Genomic DNA, 17,666 nt, shown 5'->3' with positions numbered 1-17,666 from the left:
ATTAGCAGTTGTAAGTGGGAGCCAGTGGCAGGACCAATCCCATGGATATAAGGATGGATGATAAGTAGAGGCTCTGGCTTGGGAAGATGCAGACCTTTCCACTTCTCTTTAAGTAGGCTTATACAAGCAGATACTCAGCACTGTAATGTTCCTTGAGAATTGCAGAAAATAAATACTGGGCTTTTCAGTCCAAACAGCTGCAGTGTATTGCACATTGTTAGCAGCTATAGAAAGACAGGCAGGGCCGGTGCTTCCATTAGGCAGCCTTAGGCAGCTGCCTAAGTGAGCTGGGTCTTGATGGGTAGTCCATTGAGACTGCCTTCAAGAGGGGGCATGGTCTTGCCTCTCCCAGAAGCTATTTAAAGACACCTGGTGAAGGCACCCATCTACACCCGCCACCCCAGACAAGGCAAAGAAACCCCCTCGCATCTAGACCTGAGAGCCACAGGAGACAAGTTGCAGCCCACAGTCTGGCTTGGTGATGTCACTGGACGGCCTACTCTGCTGCTATGTCTTTCCTCTCTAGTGACAGTCTGCCTATGGTAGTGGATAGTTCCCCTTCCCATCTGCCTATGCTCTCTGGCTACAAGCACTTGTATGGCTGTGCCCCTCCTCCAATCCTGTGCTGACCCCTGAGCCACTAAGCACACAGATGTTTCTGCCTGATGGCCTCTCTCTTCACTGGGGGTGGGGGACAGGCTATTCTTTGAGGACATTAGGAGGAGATAAGTAGGCTGGGGGAATATGCATGTATGTGTATATATTATATATATATATATATATGTATATTACAAAAAAGGTCTCGCTCTCATCAAACATTGTCCACAGCAGCTGCTCCACCAATAATATAGAACAGTAGAGCGGGGCACTCGCCAGGCTTAAAATTAAATTAGTTCAGCTTTATTCTAATAATTACATAGATAGTACCTCGATGTTTCAGTCACAGTTGCGTGACCTTCTTCAAGAGACACAGCAAACAAAGCAAATAGTGTAGGCAAACACCAAATAGAAAACAGGTATAAAACTTACCTTGACAGAACTGCCTCTTATACCCTTGTGCTTGTGAAAAAAAACACCAAACCATCAAAGCATGCTGCCACCCACCCGGGTGACATCATCATGGCATCCCTTCCGGTTGTGGGAACAAATATAAACCACTGTAAAGGGGAACATACAAAGTGAGAATTAAATAAAATACAACACACATTACCTCAGTTGTAAAATCAGAGAGCTATGTAGGGCTAATATATGACAGCGCAAAACCGGAAGTGCTGTGTTCCAAGCAGCAAACATCCAGAGGAATAATCATGACTTCCGCATTCCAAGGTTTAGCTGTTGTCATAGTAACACACCCAAACAACAAGCAATGACGTGCTTGCAGGACCAATATTGAGAGACTGGATGTGTAGTGATCGCCAAGACCTACTTATAGGTTCTGGCATTAGCGCTGCCTAGCAACCAGTATATGACAACATCAAAAATGTATAACGGGAATTCAAAACAACACAGGGGAAGAAGCTGGTTATGTCAATGTATCACAAACAAGTAATACCAAATATCACAATGCTGACTATTAAAATCAAAATGGGTCAAAAAAGTGAAGTAAAACATAATTGATACACCTAAAAATATATACAGGAAAATAAATAAAACAAGAAGTGGTGAGCACAATAGCAAGGAGATAGTAGCAAGTCTTGTTAAAAAAACAAAGCTAGTGGAGAAAACCTATTCAATAAATAATGAAAGCTTGCAAAAACAAAACCTAGATGGTTCTATCGCAAAAATACATTGAGCAGATTGCTCTTATTGAGACCATTTTTTGTGTGGGTTTCCAAATGGAAGATCCATTTAGCTTTGAGTTTCCTGAGCAGGAGTGAACGATTGCCTTCCCTAGGTGGAGGTGGTACCCAGTCAATAATATGGCTCTTCAAAGACTCGATGATTCAAGGCCAGAAAATGTCCGGTGACCAGTTTAACAGTGCTACCAGAGCTAAGTGCTGATCAAATAGCACTCTGGTGGTTCACCATCTGCTCCCTGAAGGGGCGAGTGGGCAGATCAAAATAGGCTAACCCACACGGGCATGTTAGAAGATAAATTACGTGTCCATCAGGCAATGCAATTTATACTTGATTTTAATGGACTTTCCACTATGTGGATGTGGAAAAAATGGCCCAGGGGTCAAAGACCTACAGGTAGTACACCCGGTACAGCAGAAACAGCCCGAGTTTTGAGTTTGCAACTGCGTAGTATCAAGTCTAGACATGAATCTCAATGGGCACATCAGTAGTTCCTTCAGGTTCTTTCCATGCTTGTAGTTCATCATAGGTGGCTTTCTAGAGCTTAAAGCCAATGCAGGATCTGAAGTAATGATGGGCCAATGTCTCTTCAATGACCTGGATATAATAGAAGATTTCTGGCCATATTCTGATACGTAGATCATCCTATCCTGTGGTGTACGTGTGGGTTTAAATTGAAAGTACCTCCTAGCCCTGGTGAGGCATCCCTCAATCGTGGAACTCGGGTAGCTCCTCATTGAGAACCTTTCTTTCATCTCAATAATTTGTTCCTCAGCTTTAGAAGGATCAGAATTGTTCCAAAAGACTCACAAGAATTGAGATATTGGTAAGCTCTACTTCAACCTCAGGGGATGGTTAATGGTTGCATAGAGTAACAAATTTCTATCCATGTCCTTACAAAAAAGAATAGTCTCCAAAATTAATCCATTAAAATAAATCGTCAGGTCCAAAAAATTGAGTGATGTTGAATTACAGGCATGTGTGAACTTTACCATAGAATCATGACTATTTAAGGCGGCTACCATCTCAATAAGTGTTTCCTCAGTGTCATTCCAAATCAAAAATATATCATCGATAAAGCATTTATAATATGAAATAATATGATAAAAGACGGATAAAATGTAGGCCATCTCATATTCATGCATAAATATATTTGCATATGCCTGCACAAGGTTGGACCCTATAGCAGTACCGGACTTTTAGAGATAATAATCTCTATCATAACTGAAATGATTCTTCATCAAAACCAAATCTAATAACTGCAACACAAATTCTGTAGGGACATGGGTAGAACCCTTTTCAACTAGAAATTTGAATACAAAGCAAATCCCCAAATCATGCGGTATCATGGTATATAAGGATGAAATGTCTAAAGAAACCAACAGCATGTCATTAGGTAGATCACATAGTAGGGCTATTTTGTCCAAAAAGTCACTTTATGTAACTAAGTATCAAGGGTATTCATATATATATATATATATATATATATATATATATATATATGTGTGTGGGCTGAGGGTACTCATTAAATACAGTCCAAATATTGCATTTAATAGGTCACCAATATTACAGTCAGGCTGACTGTCTGCTGTGATGACCTACTCTCCTGTAGTTTGGTCTTGATAATGACCCTTCGGGGCCGAAACATTGACTGTCTTTTGTGATGTTGGGGACCTATTAAAATGGTCCTGAGTGCCGTCCTGATTTCCAATTTCTTAGAATGACTGCCACACTCTGAAATGGCACCGTAGCAAGTATCTATATTACCCCAAATGTGAGTGCCATGTTCCCATGGCTGAATATATATATATATATATATATATATATATTGTTGAAACCGGATAATTGGGTAAGACAGAATCTGTTTGCAATCAGGAAAACCTGCACGACGCCATCTTGTGAATGGCAGCAAGATTCCATTTTAGAAAAGAAAGCTTACACAAGCGCCATTTTGTCAAAAATACATAGTACACAAACCACAGTGCAAAGTTGCTAAAAGTAGCACGAACAGCTTTTTAACAATCTTCCCCAAACACATACCGACAGTGTTCAGAATACATAAAATAACTTTCCAACACATTAAAATCACCACAGACTTATATTTGAGCAACAGCAAGGCAGTGGTGTTTTCCCCGCATACATACATTTAAAAGCAATGGTCCCGTAACGCAAAAAGGATAATTATTACTTGGTTTAAACGCAATGTCAGTATATAAAGAAATGAATGTTTTCTGTAACTATGGCTTAGTAAATGACAATTGGACTGTGTTTGGAAAAGTACTGATCTACTCTGTTTCCACAGCGTTACGGTGACATCAATATGAAGATCAGAACATGCGGCTATGAAATATGAATGTTAGAGAGAAATACTATTTGAAATGTTGTAAGCTATAGCAGCTTAGATTTGCATGTGGGGGATGCAAAGGGAGGTTGGAAACCTTTTGTATCCATTTGAAATTGTCCAATAAATGCCCTGTAACAGATTTCTAACCCTTACCAAAAGACAATGACTTTGTGTAGGCTTGTTTACATTTTTGTCCAAAGGACTGGTTATTCCAGTCTAATCAATAGAGATAGCTAACTGGGACTAGAACCTAATTAGCAGTAGTTTCAAGAAACCAAAAGGATACTCCCTTTCTGATGACCTCACAGGTAAAAGGGGGAGGGAACATAGCATGCACATTCTGAGAACACACAAGCCAGCAGACACACTTGTAGATTTTGGAAGAGAGAGAGGTTCCCTCTCTCACAAGACAATGGAAAATGGGTCTCAGTTCCCCTGGGTTGTAATTAAGTATAAATTGTGCAATATTTAGCCTATTTGGGTGTGTGTAGCTATTTTTGGTGTTAATCTGTTATTAGCTTAGCATGGTTTGTGGTTTATAGTTTTCTAAGGATATTCATGAGTCTGTGTTAGCATACAGTGGATGATATGTTATCTAATCTGTACTTTTCATCTACACTGTAGGGTACAATAGTCTGTTATCAGCATGCAGGAAAGGGATTGATTATGGAGTTTTTTGTAATATTTGTAAATGATTGATGCTGGTTGATTGAGATCCTCTAGTGAGCTGTGTTAGGGCCTTCCCATGTGCTCTGTGTTAGGGCCTTCCCATGTGCTCTGTGTTAGGCCCTTCCCATGTGCTCTGTGTTAGGCCCTTCCCATGTGTACTGGAAGGAAAAACAGCAATTTGGAGGCCCTTACGTAAACTGGCTTTGCTTTACTTTACTAAAGCTATCCACCCTCCAGTGTGTTTTCAGAAATAGTTTTCAGCACAGCCAGGAACCTCATCAGCAATCGGTGTAGGAAGTTACTTCCTCAAAATGTGTAAAAGATGATGTTCATCAAAATGAACTACAAATTCCATGAGGAAGACCTTTACCGGCAATTACGTCAAAGTCAAGAAGCACCTGTAATGGTGGATTCCAGCAGGGATGAATTAATAGATGATGTACACAATGTCGAGGGTCTGGATGATAATGGCAATGCCATCTTGTCTTGGTAGAACCAGTCTGGACATAGAGATCATTGCCCGCAATGTTAGCTGCCCATTGGTAGCTTGTTTTGGTTCACAAAGAAACCAATCACTTCATCCACAAGTGACAGCCCTGTTGCTGAAGTGATTGGTTTGTTAAACTGTGCATGTCCTGTTTAATATACAACATACGGGTGGGAGGGCCCAAGGACAATTCTATCTTGCACCTCTTTTCTTTGCATTATACACTGTTAGGGGCATTGTTGACTAACATTTTATAGTATATTAAATTGCCATCCTGCCTGCCACTGCTGTGTTTAATAGATGTCCTATATTTTTTTTAACTGATGTGCGCTTGTGCTGCTGCTTTGTAGCTTACTTTCGCCAGCCTTTGGCCTATATTGGCGAAAAGTAGTGAAAACAATATGAAGTGTGAGGTTATCAAAATTTACTGGACATCACTGGAAATTAATGTTATTGAGGATAATAAAACCGCAGGAACAAAACAGGCCCACATTATGTGATTTTAGCTGTTTTAACAATTTTTGAAAAAAATACAGATCCAAAACAAAAACACACTAGGGCTGTTTTGGCAAAGCCAAATCCAAAATCAAACAACAAATTAGAACCAAAACCAAAACACGGGATTTGGTGCACATCTCTAGCAACCATCCATTCTTCCCTACAGTCCGCTACAGCCAGTTCAGTGAATTATGATCAGATAAATGGAAAACTCCCAGTCATACAGATATGGCTTCAATTTATTGGTAGCCCACAATATGGTAAAGCATTTATATTCCACTGTGGCATATGCCATCTCCTGGGCATATGGGTACTGCCAACTAACCCTTCCAGCTAAGCACAGTACCCGAGGCATTGATATGCATGATGAACCATCTCTTGAAGTCTAGGGCCACCACTACAACTGAGTAGCTAGAAAGTATCCCTTTCAGTCTGTTAAATTGTAGATTTGTTGAATAATTCATCAAATCAAGTAGTGAAAGTAATAACCAAATCAATCAATAAATTAATGACACTGTTATAAACCACTGACATAAAAATTCAAGTATTTATTATAGACAAATGTGAAATTGACATACTGTACATATAAAAAAAGTATACACAATAAAATTACTAACTGTACTTACATACTGTAGCAACACAGATTAAATAGACTTGACTGCAACAACGTAATTTAAATCCTCATCCATGCAGTTGATGAGACTATACTATAATAATAAAATAGGGGTATAAATCTTTGTAGTACAGGGTGGGGCATAAAGATCTCCCACATTTGGCGGTGGCACTGTGTGGGTTGTAGTAGGGGCAGTGGGGCAGCGCAGGTCTCATTCTATAGGTTAGGCTCTATAATTTCAGTACCCATCATGATTTGGACCAGTGAACATCGTGGCTTTGTTGTTCAAGCGTATTATGAAAACAACTGTTCTGTGATAGCGACGCAGAGAGCGTTCCGTACACACTTCGTGCTCGGTCCAAATGCATTTGTGCCAGATCAGAAAACGATTTTGCTTTGGATTTCTAAACTCCTGGAAACTGGATCCACACTAAAAATAAAATCACCTAGCAGAATTAGAACTGTTAGAACTCCTAAAAATGTGGAAGCAGTAAGGGCATCCATTCTGCAATTGCCAAAGTGTTCCGCACATAAGCATACCATAGCACTAGGGATATCAAGTCGGAGTTTGAGGAGGATTCTGCATGCCGATTTAAAACTGCATCCTTACAAAAATGATGTTAGCTCAAGAATTAACTGAGAGAGATCATGCCTACCGCAGAGCCTTAAGTGCGGAAATTCTTGAAATGGTTCCCGCTTAAGCAGCAATGTGTTGCCAACAATGGCCACCATTTGTCTGATATAATTTTTAAAACCTGTCCAAAAACACTATTTTTAATGTACTTTTTAGAAATAAAGTAATGTTTTTTCTAGATAGCTTCGTTGTGGGAGATCTTTATGCCCCACCCTGTATATAGCTTCTTTATTTATGTCTGCATTTAGAAACTGTGTGAAATTGGTTGCAAATGAACCTGAATATAAACAATTGAATGGTCTTGGAAATATCCATTTTAGTCCCGATATAGATGCTAAGTAAGGTTCAAAATGTTCAACAAGTATCAGTCATAATATGAGGGCAATATATTAAAAAAGGTATAAAAAAGGGTTCCAAGAGTTCTTAAGCATTAGGTCAGCTAGTGATAACATATGGGGCCAAATGTACAGTAATAGGGTGCGAGTTTTTTGTACAAGTCAAACTCACACATTCTCGCACATTCAGAATGTGTGAGTTTCTTGCGCAACTTGCAATGTAATAGGGTGCGAGTAAAGGGGTCCCATTTTGACTCACATATGAGGGCATGCAACTTATAACTGCAGGTAAACTCACACTGTGTGAGGTGACTTTGATTACAAGAAACAATATAATGTCACTTGACATGCCAGAAATAAAGTTTAAGATGCCAAATCAATGTAAATATCTTTTATATAGTAAGTATCGAATAAAACAGTAACATATTAAAATTAGGGATGTGCGCCGACTCCCTGTGTTTTGGATTTGGTTTTGGATCTGGATCTCTCCTGGTTTTGGATCTGGATTGGTTTTGCCAAAACCTCACCTCCATGTTTTGTTTTTGGGTTTTGGATCTGGATTTTTTCTAAAAAATAAAAAAACAGCTAAAATCACATAAAATTGGCCTTTTTTTTGTTCCTACAGTATTAATAACCTCAATAACATTTATTTCAACTCGTTTCCAGTCAATGTTGACCACCTCACAGCTCACAATATTGATTTTTTCATGTAGTTAAAGGGCAAAATGGTTGCATCCACCTTGCTAGCTCAAAACTGATTGATATAATTATTAATAGAGTTGATGACTGTGCAAAGATGATGGTTGGGATACCCTTGAGGATTGAAGAATTGATAGTTGATGCAGCCCATGGCTGTAAAATTGATAATAAATTAATTAAAAAACAATTAATTGAGAGAACTGAGAAAGAAGAAATAATCTTCGTATCCGTAACATCCCAGAATCTATAACCCTGGACAACCTGGAAAACTACCTGCACAATATATTCACCTTTATTATCCCTGACCTGGGTCCTCGCCAACTACCATTGGAAAGAGCCCATCGAGCCCTTAGACCCAAGCGTCAAGATGGTGAACCCCCATGGGACGTAATCATGCGCTTTCTCAGTTTCAAAGATAAGGAAAGAGTCCTTGCTCCAATGCACAATAAATCTCACATCCTGTAGGACAACATTAAACTCCAATTTTTTCAAGACCTGGCCCCTCTCACAATTGTCAAATGCCGGGAACTCAGAGATCTAACTAGCGCATTACGTTCACGAGGAATCCGTTACCGCTGGGGCTTCCCCTTTAAACTGCAATGGGAAAACAGTCATCATTAGAGATCCCAGAGAAGGCAAAGACTTTCTCACTCATCTGGAGGACTCCGGCCCTTCTCTTCCCACATCATCTGCTACCTGAAGAAGTTGACTGTTCCTTTTACTTCACAGACCCTAATACATGTTGGAACTTTACAAATCCTAACTTTGCCATCACCATAAATGATTACTCCTTTTTTTTCAAAGGTCGCCCAACCCACATCTTAGGTTCTTCTTCAATGACCATCTCATATCCTTTTCAACAATAGTATTACTCGATACTCTGTTACATATTAGCTATTCTCAATACTCCATTGTTTGGTTATGTCCCCAATTAATATAATCATATTCCTAAAAGTTTGTGTAAATTTAGACAATCTTATAACTTTCTAGTGGTTTAGCTCAATTTCTATATGTATATTAATAATTCAGTTTTAGTGATCCCTTGGGGATCTCCATTTGACTGTTATACTATGTTTACATAATGGGTATTTTTTTACTTATGATCTTAATGTTTATTTTTGCATACCGTATACCCAACCTTTTACCAACCTTTTTGCTCTCTGTACCAGCACTCTTCCCCCTTTATTACCTACAGTGACACTTGTTACTATGTGACTACCACTGGAGGGTTATGACTCTCAGACACTCTCACCATCTACCTCTGACCACCTCCACATGCTCGCCCTTATTGAATAATATTCAATTTTACTGCTTATATTTTCTAAATTTCCCAATGTAGCTTGGATAATTCTCCTTGCTACCTTTTTGGACTCTATAGTCCTGACTACATGTGTGTCTACCTCTGCAGGACACAAGGAATTCCTATTCGGATCCTTCCCCATTATCCCTCTCACTCTGATCTTATACCTTTCCCCTTCCCCTCAGCGAGTCCGATCCTCCCCATTCTCATTATAAACACCTAATAACTATGTCACTAACCTTTATTTCTTTAAATGCCAAGGGTTTGAATACCCCTCAAAAGTGTTCTTCGCTTTTTCGATCTGTCCGAAGTCTCAAAGCTGGAATTGTTCTGAAACAGGAGACCCATTTTAAGGCTAATATGCACCCTTCTCTACATACTAAGAACTTCCCTACCTCCTATTACTCCTCTAGTCAATCGAAACACAATGGTGTGGCGACACTGATCAGTAATAAGGTTCCCTTTGTCCAAAATTCAGTACACACTAATTCTGATGGAAGATTCATTATATTAACTGGTAAACTGGGTAACCTGGAATGCACAATAGCCAATGTATATGCTCCTAACAATGACCAGGTATAATTTTTTAACTCCTTTTTTTCTAAATTAAATAAATATAGAAAGGGCTACCTTCTCGTAGGTGGAGACTTCAATGCTATTGTCAATTTTGAACTCGACAAATCCCTTGCTCCTACTATTTTATGACCTTGGTCTTTAACCAGATCTCTGAACTCACATCTTCGTGAATCCGGCCTTTTTGATACATGGCGAGCTCTACATCCTACATCCCGTGACTTCACTTTTTTTTTAATCCCCCATCAATCTTACTCAAGGATTGATATTTTTCTCTGTTGCACTTTAGCATCCAAACACCTCTCTGACTCATCTATAGTCACTAATCACTGGTCTGACCATTCCATAGTTACCATATCATTTGACTTTTTTGACATGCCCACTTCTCGACCTCCATGGCGTCTAAACGAAACCCTTTTGAAGATCCCAAAATTTCAGGAGAAACTTAAACTTGCTCTTGCAGATTATTTTTCCCTGAACACTAATGACTCTGCATGCACACCATTAGCATGGGAAGCACATAAAGCAGTCATTCGGGGACATACCATTAGCTATGCCTCCTTTAGAAACAAATAACGTAGATCCCAAATCACTTCCCTGACAGAAGAGGTCCACCGTTTGGAAACCTCTCATAAACGTCTCCAGTCCCGTTCTCTATATAACCAACTAACTTCCTCAAAGGCATCCCTCAATGCCCTTCTACTCAAAAAAACTGAACAGTCTTTACGCTGGCTTAACGAAAAATTCTATGAAAAAAGTAACAAAGCAGATTCCCTACTAGCTAATAGGCTGAAAGCTCGAAGGCCAGGACCGTAACCCCAGTATTAAAAGACAACCATGGTACCCTTCAATATAACCCTACTACTATTAACTCAATATTCAAAACATATTACAAACACCTCTACAATATTTCTGAGCATTCCCCTCTCCCCTCTCCAGCCGACACTTCAATTACAGATTACCTAGTTTCTTTTAATCTTCCTCACATAAATACTATGACTTCCACTGCTCTTGATGACCCCATCTCCATGGATGAAATCCTCTTGGCCCTTAAAATGCAACAACCCTCTAAAGCCCCAGGTCCCGACGGACTTCCAATGTCCTACTATAAAACCTTCCAATCCTCATTGATACCTCACTTAACTGCAGTCTTTAACCAAGTCCTAGAAGGAACTCCATATCACCCAGATATGACTAGGGCTACTATTACCATCATTCTAAAACCCAATACGGACCCATTATTAACATCTAATTACTGCCCCATTTCACTGCTCAATACTGACTTAAAACTTTTTGCCAAGGTACTTGCAAATAAGTTAAACCCACTACTCCCCACTCTGATTCAGCCGGATCAAGTGGGCTTTGTGCCGTCCAGGCAAGCGCTAGACAATACCAGACACACTATTGATGTAATTCATAATATCAATGCCCACAAGCTTCCTTCTCTGGTGCTTGCCTTGGATGCAGAGAAGGCCTTTGACAGGGTCTCTTGGCCGTTTATGTTCCAAACACTGTGCAGTTTTGGGTTTCACGGGAAGTTTTTGCAGGCCATCCAAGCCCTCTATTACAACCCATCAGCCTCAGTCTCTGCAGGTGGTTTATCATCAGACTCATTTTCTATCACCAATGGGACTATACAGGGTTGTCCCTTATCACCCCTGATATTTGCCCTCATCATAGAACAGCTCGCTAGTCATATAAGGGAAAACCCTAACATTGCAGGTGTCAAAATCAAACAATCCCAATATACCCTATCCTTATTTGCAGATGATATACTCCTCATGCTCACAAGACCACTCATGACACTTCCCAATCTGTTTCAGGAACTCTCCCTCTAAGGATCGTTATCAGGCTACAAAATCAATCATGACAAATCTGAGGCCCTTCCTCTTCATCTCTCTGGAGACACAAGAAGGGTGTTACAGTCAAATTTTAATTTCATTTGGAAGAGGGATTTCCTGAAGTACCATGGGGTCTCCATAACAAAATCCTATGACTCACTCTATAAAACCAATTACCCCCCTTATCAGATCAATCTATAATGACTTACAACAATGGCGAACGTATTTTCTCTCATGGATAGGCCGTATTAATGCTGTGAAAATGAATATTCTTCCCAAACTGCTATATCTTTTTCAGACCCTCCCTGTACCTATCCCCTCCCACACCTTAGACTCTCTCCAAACCATGCTCGGCAAATTCATATTGAATGAGGCATTCTCCTCAACATATCAAGCGTTGGGTCGACGTGGAGAGTGACCTTGTGTATATCTACTCAATCTCATTCTTGCCGTGGCTGCCTAGTAAACACAGACCCAAGTCCTCATTTCTATTTCCCACTATCAACTTGACGCTTAGTAACTGGGATTTTAATAAAAAAAAACTAAATCTTTCCTCGCACCCTTCCCCTTTAACACCCATCTGGAATAACCCTGCATTTCCACCAGGCCTCTCCAGTGGCATGGCTCACCCCTGGATCTCGGTGGGCATTACAAGGTTCCACCATATCATTGGGGCATTTTCCCTTCAGTCCTTCGCAGATATTCAACAAAAACACGGAATCCCTAATACCCTACACTACCAATATTTACAAATCAATAATTTTGTGATTTCATCTTACTCTGCTTGCCCAACACTCAATCCCTCACCTTTTGACTATGCATTTATAAATTTAACAACAAAGGAGCTATTTCATTTATATACCACTCTATTTTGGCGTTGGTGTCTCTGCCGCTTGAAGTACTCAAACGGGCATGGGAATCAGATCTAGGTCTATCACTAGGAGAGGAGACCTGGGATAATTTCCACTTAGCTATCTCAAAGTGTTCCATCAGTGTAGCCATTAGAGAGAACTCTTATAAGGTGTTCACAAGGTGGTACTTAGTACCAGAACGTCTTCACCAGATGTATCCCAACTCTTCTAACTTATGTTTGAGAGGTTGCAGTCATATAGGTACATTTTTCTACACATGGTGGACCTGCCCCCTGATTGTCCCATTTTGGAACATGGTTCGCACCCTACTCGCTCAACTCCTCAGACCCCCTATTTCCCCCACTCCTGTTAATCTTCTACTTTGCGCCCAATCGATAATGTTACCAATACTTCCAATAAACTAGTTCTTCACATATCTTCAGCTGCCAGATATCAAATAGCCTGTAATTGGAAGATTCCGAACACTCCCAGCCGACAAGAACTCATGAACAGAATTTGGTTCGTAGCAAAAATGGATTACATTACTTTTCTGAGGAACAATACTGTCCAGAAATTCCAATCTACATGGAGTCCTTGGTACTCCTATCAAAATGTACTCCTTCCCGGTCTTGGCTAAAGCCAAAGTGATCACAACCACTGTAATTTGTAATTTTTTAAATACAAATTCCCCTCTGACTCACTCCCCCCTCACCTTCCCCTCCCATCTTTCTCACCCCTACTTTCAATTATTCCCAGGTTAATTCTGCTAGCCATTTCAAATTATACTGTATACAATTGCTTACAACTTCTTTTTTTGCTGATTTGGATTGTTTTATAACATTTTCATATTAACGCCTGTTGTATTTTTTTTATGTATTCTCAATCTCCTCCAATAAATGATTACAAAAAAAAAATTAATTGGTACAGCCCCAGACTGAATAATTAATAATAATTTAATTAAAAAAGTTAAAAACAATTCATTGGGTGCAGCCCCTGGCTGAATAATTAATAAAAAGAAATTCATTGGTGCAGCCCTAGCTATAAAATTTATAATAAATTAATTTAAAAACAAATAATTGGTTCCTAAACCAACCATAACATTAATTTAAAATGTCAGGCAGCAATGCCCCAATCAGCACATAATGGAAAGGAAAAGGGTGCAAGATGGAATAGTCCTTGGGCCCTCCCACCCACCCTTATGTTGTATACAAAACAGGACATTCACAGTTTAACAAACCAATCATTTCAGTGACAATTGTTGCTGAAATGATTGGTTTGTTTTTACCCCCGTAAAACAAGCTGCCAATGTGCATTGGAAATGAAAATTATCCCATACACAAACTGGCTTTACATTACATGTTGTCATCGTCCTCATCCTTGTCATCCCCATCAGTGTGTACAGCCTCTTCTTCACACAATATTAATTTGTCCCCATTGGAATCCACCATAGGCACCTCTGTAATTTTTTTATGGTCTTCCTTGTGGAATTTGTAATTCATTTTAATGAACATCATATTTTCTACATTTTGAGGAAGTTACCCCCTACGCCAATTACTGACAAGGTTGCCAGCTGCACTGAAAATTCTTTCGGAGTACACACTGGAGGGTGGGCAACTTAAGTAATGCAAAACCAGTTTGTGTATGGGACTCCAAATTGCCTTTTTTCCTGCCAGTACTGAAAGGGACTGTCTGACATGCCTATTAGGATGTTATCTCTGAAATAGTCCTCCACCATTCTGTGAATGGAGACCGTATCACACATAGTCATGGTAGAAGACATATCACTGGTAGGCAGTTCTCTCCGGACTTTCCAGATGTCATTTTTTGGTGAATAATCTGCATGACCAGCAGGCATTCTGTAAGGAAAATTGAGTTTTTTCCTGGCAGCTGCAGAAACTGAAAGAGGAGATGATGCAACAGCTCTTTGCATAGTTTTAGATTTCGGTCTGTTGGAAAAAAACTCACAAGGTAGGACTTAAACCTAGGAACCAGAATGGTCGCAAAAATATATTTTTCAGATTTCAATAGATTGATGACTCTTGGATCCTGGTGAAGTGAATCAAGGGCTTGGTCCACAAGTCCTTGCACAATTACTCCGTTTCAGTTCCTCACTTTCTCCAGCTGTTTTTGAAAACATCTGATGAGGGAAATGACCTGACTCAAGCTGGCAGTGTCTGAACTAACTTGTGTGCCACTTGTGTGGCAAGTTCAAAGGGTTTGAGAACCTTGCACAACACAGAAATTATTCTCAACCGCGCTTGACTAAGGTGCATTTCCGCTCCTCTCCCTATGCCATAGGCCATAGTATAGCCTTGGATGGCATTTTTCTGCTCCGACATCTGCTGAAGCTTATAGAGGGTAGAATTAAACCTAGTTACTACCTCTTGCTTCAGCTGATGGCAGGGCAAATTCAACAGTTCTTGCTGGTACTGCAATCTTCGACACACAGTTGCTGAATGTCGAAAATGTCCAGAAATCTTTTGTGCCACTGAGAGCATGTCCTGCACGCCCCTGTTATTTTTAAAAAAATGTTGCACCACCAGATTAATTGTGTGAGCAAAATATGGGTTGTGATCGAATTCGCCCACATGTAATGCTCGCACAATATTGTTACCATTGTCATTAATCACAAATCCTGAGTAGAGTCCAAGTGGGGTAAGCCATTTTGCAATGATTTGAGTAAGGTGCATTCCCCCTCTACGGCCCATGTCATAGGCCATTGTATACCACTGGATGGCCTTTTGCTGTTCCTCCATCTGCTGAAGCATATAGAGGGTAGAATTCCACCGAGTTACTACCTCTTGCTTTAGCTGATGGCAGGGCAAATTTAACAGTACCTTCTGGTCATGCAATCTTTGACAAGCAGTTGCTGAATGTCTAAACTGTCTGGATATTTTGTGGGCCACCGAGAGCATCTCCTGCACGCCTGTCATTTCTTAAAAAATGTTGCACCACCAAATTAATTGTGTGAGCAAAACATGGGACGTGTTGGAATTCACCCACATGTAATGCTCTCACAATATTGGTGGCATTGTCTGAAATCACAAATCCCAAAGAGATCACAAGTGGGGTAAGCCATTTAGCAATGATTTCCGAGTTTTTCGAAGAGGTTCTCAGTGGTATACGTCTTACTTATACAAAGAGTAGTGTGCCTCTATATCAGCTGTCTTTTGGTAGATATTGCTGCTGCTGTTGCTGTTGTTGGCAATACACCTACCCAGTGGGCTGTCACAGTCTTGTAATCCTTAGTTTGCCCTGTCCCACTTGTCCACATATCAGTGGTCAATTGAACAGTGGGTACAACAGCATTTCTGAGGACATTAATAGGTTTTTTTTTTAATATCCTTGTACAGACTTGGAATTGCTGTTCAAGCGAAGTGGAATCTAGAAGGGATCTGGTAGCGAGGACACAGGACCTCAGTTAACTGTTGAAAATCCACTGCAGTAATGGCGGATACTGGATGCACATCTAATACCAGCACAGCTAATATGGCGTCAGTAATTCACTGTGCAACTGGGTAATTGCTGTCATACTTGTTTGCCCTTGCAAACAATTGTTTGACAGTTAATTGTTTTTTGGAGGATACACTACAAGTAGTCTTCCTCCTGGTCCCCTTCTGGGATGAAGATCCAGTCACAGCAACAGCAGCAGCAACAGGCATAGTCATCAAGGGTCCTTCTGAGGAATCACGGATAGGAGAGGAGTCAATCATGCTTCGAATACCAACATTGGATGCAGCAGGACTACTGCTGATGATGAATGAGGATGTTGATGATGCAGGTGTTGGTGGTGGAGATCGAAGGCACTTGGATCCCACTGAGGCGGAGCAGGTAGGTGACACTGGACTTGTTACATTTTGAGTTTTGGAACTTGGCGACAACACACTTTGATATTTGATGAATGTGCTCCTAGTGATGTAACAAGGAGGAGTATTCCTAGGTGGTTTAGGTCCCTCCCTCTACTCACTCTTGGTTGGCAATGGTTACATATGGCTTGACAACTGTTGTCCGGATTGGGGTAGAAATAATTCCACATGTGAGAAGTGGATATTTTTGTCTTTTGCCCTGGCATGACAAAAATGGGCTTTGGCTTTTTCAATCCATGGGCAACAGCTGTTGCCTTACTTACACAAAGGACATCCTCGGCATCAACATCCTCATCACCAACATCTTCATCATCAACATCCTCATCATCCTTAGCGCCTTCAACTACCAAAATATCCTCCTCTTCCATGTGCAATTCCACAGAAGCATCCTCACTGACTACATCTGCAAGATGTTGACTGCCCTTCCCCACATTTAGAGAGGGCACACAAATATTGGTACTTGGAGGATCCTCCAGTACACTAGTATTTAGGTCTGGCTCACACATGGCAACCGCGACACAATTGCACTCTCCTCAGGGATTTGTGATTTCGATTTCTCAGGGCACACAGTTGGTTTTTATGGAGCTGTCTTTACATTTTTTAATGGTAGCACCAGAACCAGCAGTCAACATAAATAAAGGCCAAGACCTTATCCTTTCCTTGCCTTTTCGTGTAGTGAATGGCATATTGCCAATTTTTTGTTTATCTAAAGGCAACTTGCCATTCGATTTTTTTTTCTTTACTACAGTAAAAGTACCTTTGCCCTACACATGGCATGACTTAAGCCCTGGGGCATGGGCCTTCATAGGGGACAAGGAAGTTGATGGCCTTCCATTATTATGATGACTGCTGGCGGCAGCTACAACATGTGGTTCTTGGCCTTGCTCTCCTGTCATGTGACAGACCTCCATATTTTCTGCAGTCTTGAAGCAGTGTCACAAGCATCAATAGTGTAGCCAAGGTGCGGTTACACAACTCACACACGTGCAGTCGTGAGCACCCTTAGAAAAAAATAAATAAAAGACACTATTTTTTTTTCAGGTCCAGAACTTGGGCCCAGAGCACAGATTGATGATGACTGGAGTGGGGCAGCACTAGGTTGCAACTTGCATTGCTGGCTGTATCTTGATCTGGTGCGGCTAAGCCTAACGCAAACACA

This window comes from Taudactylus pleione, unplaced genomic scaffold, assembly GCF_031769625.1.
Source record: "Taudactylus pleione unplaced genomic scaffold, aTauple2 ptg000036l, whole genome shotgun sequence".
Taxonomy (NCBI): domain Eukaryota; kingdom Metazoa; phylum Chordata; class Amphibia; order Anura; family Myobatrachidae; genus Taudactylus; species Taudactylus pleione.
Note: the sequence above shows the minus strand (reverse complement) of the source record.